This window comes from Hevea brasiliensis, chromosome 6, assembly GCF_030052815.1.
Source record: "Hevea brasiliensis isolate MT/VB/25A 57/8 chromosome 6, ASM3005281v1, whole genome shotgun sequence".
Taxonomy (NCBI): Eukaryota; Viridiplantae; Streptophyta; class Magnoliopsida; order Malpighiales; family Euphorbiaceae; genus Hevea; species Hevea brasiliensis.
Window position 1 is genome coordinate 100,461,129 of NC_079498.1, and position 2,040 is coordinate 100,463,168.

Consider the following 2,040-nt stretch of genomic DNA (forward strand, 5'->3'; position numbering starts at 1 on the left):
TCAAACGAAAATGAATCATTTACAAAACCAAAATTGAAAATCAATGTTCTTTCAAAAGACCGAAGTTACTCTTAGAAATCCTTACACAGTTGAAGATTCTCAACTACAAAAGGAATTTTTAGGAAAACTTTTAAAACCTTTGAAGAACAACCAATACAAAAACCTTCTATTCTCGCATTTGCAAAAACACATATGACCTTACGGCCATGTTGGGTAGAAAGAAGAATTCAAAACAATCAAGCTTTCACCCAAAGCCTCCAGGAAGAAATAAAAGCTGTTAAGATTGAGCTTAATGAGCTTAAGGAAAAACAGGCACAGGACTCAGAAACACTTCAAAAATTACTTTCAAAACAAATCAATGAAGAAGTCGAAGAAGAAGATGAAGAAAATACTTTAGAAATTCAAAGTCTTGAAAAACCTACAAAGGATTTTCTCTTCATTCTTAATGAGATTTCTTTCAGAAAATATTTGATTAGAATTTCGATAGTTTTTTCAAAAGATTTCAGGATCGATACAATTGCCTTATTTGATACAGGTGCAGATATAAATTGTATTAAAGAAGGCATTGTTCCAGAGAAATTCCAAGAAAAAACTACTGAAAATCTTTCAGCTGCAAACAATTCCAAAATCAAAATTAATTACAAAACAGAGGCTTCAATAGCCAATTCAAATCTCCTTTTACAAACTTCATTTGTTTTAATAAAAGATATCAGTCATAGTGTCATTTTAGGGACGCCTTTCATCAATTTGATTACTCCCTACAAAGTCAACTATGATAGTATTTCTTTTAAAACAAAAAATCAAAATCTTGTTTTTCCTTTTGTTGAAAAACCCAAAACAGAGAATTTGAATATCATAAAGGCTCATTCCATTTTTGATAATCAAATAAATGTTTTGGAACAGGAAAAAAGACAGCATTTACAAAAAACTTTCTTTTTAAACAAACTTGTTTTCAAAAATCAATTTTTTGATTACTGCTTATTACAAACTAACCCTTATGAGTTTTTGCAGATGACAGAATCATCCAACAATGGAGATTTAGTCCACTTTGGACCAATAGTCCTCTCCAAAACTCCTGCTCAAAAATTCAGAATTAATGTAGCCAGAACTGCATATGTTCCCACAGAAAGGCACCAATGTTTATTAGACAATCTTTGGACTCTAATACAAAACAAACGGTTGGGAGTAACAGCTCTCAATGCACTTTGTGTTGAGTTTGAGGAAGCTAATAATCATGTGGCTGACCTCCTTAGCAGAATTAAATATCATGAGGATCATATCATGGTAGCTCAATCATTCATTGAGTTTTTACAAAACCAGATTTTATACAAATCCATTACATCCAGAATTAGTCCATCAGATCCATCCACTTCTAACCAAAATCATCTTGAATTACAAAAACAGGAATTTGAAGGCCTAGGATCCCCACTGGATTCTAGTGTAAAAATTCAAAGGCGAAGGACTGAAGGCCTAGGATCCCCACTGGATTCTAGTGTAAAATTACCATTGGCCCCACTGGTCAATGTGAAAAATTATCACCACAGTGAAGTCCTTTTTACTTCACTTGGTGCCAATAGGTCCTTAGAACATTTCCAAACCCGTTGCCTTTCGAAGAAATTCAGGCAACAAGTTCTCGATGGTCTTCCTCAAGAAATCCGCGAGAAGATTCTACAAATCAACATCCAGTCCAGAACCAAAGAACAGCTGGATATTCTACAAAAATGTCTCAATTTTACAAAAGGCAATCAGCAAGGTCACAATGGCTGGTCATGGGAATGGGAGTACCATTCAAAACCCCGTTTTCATTGCACTCAGGAACATCCTAACCGGTACCCTCTGTGCTATCCAGATTGTGAACATAGCCTAGATTTCAGCATTCCCCGCTTCAAAACCACTCAGATGTCTGGAACTCGGTATCTAGACGCCAGAGAATTATTCAAATGGGGTATGTTAGCTGGAGTCCGGGTCAACAGGTCCGATTGCGAAATGATAAGGTTTTTGGGAAATAGAGTCCTTCAAGAAGTAAGAGGACTATTATTC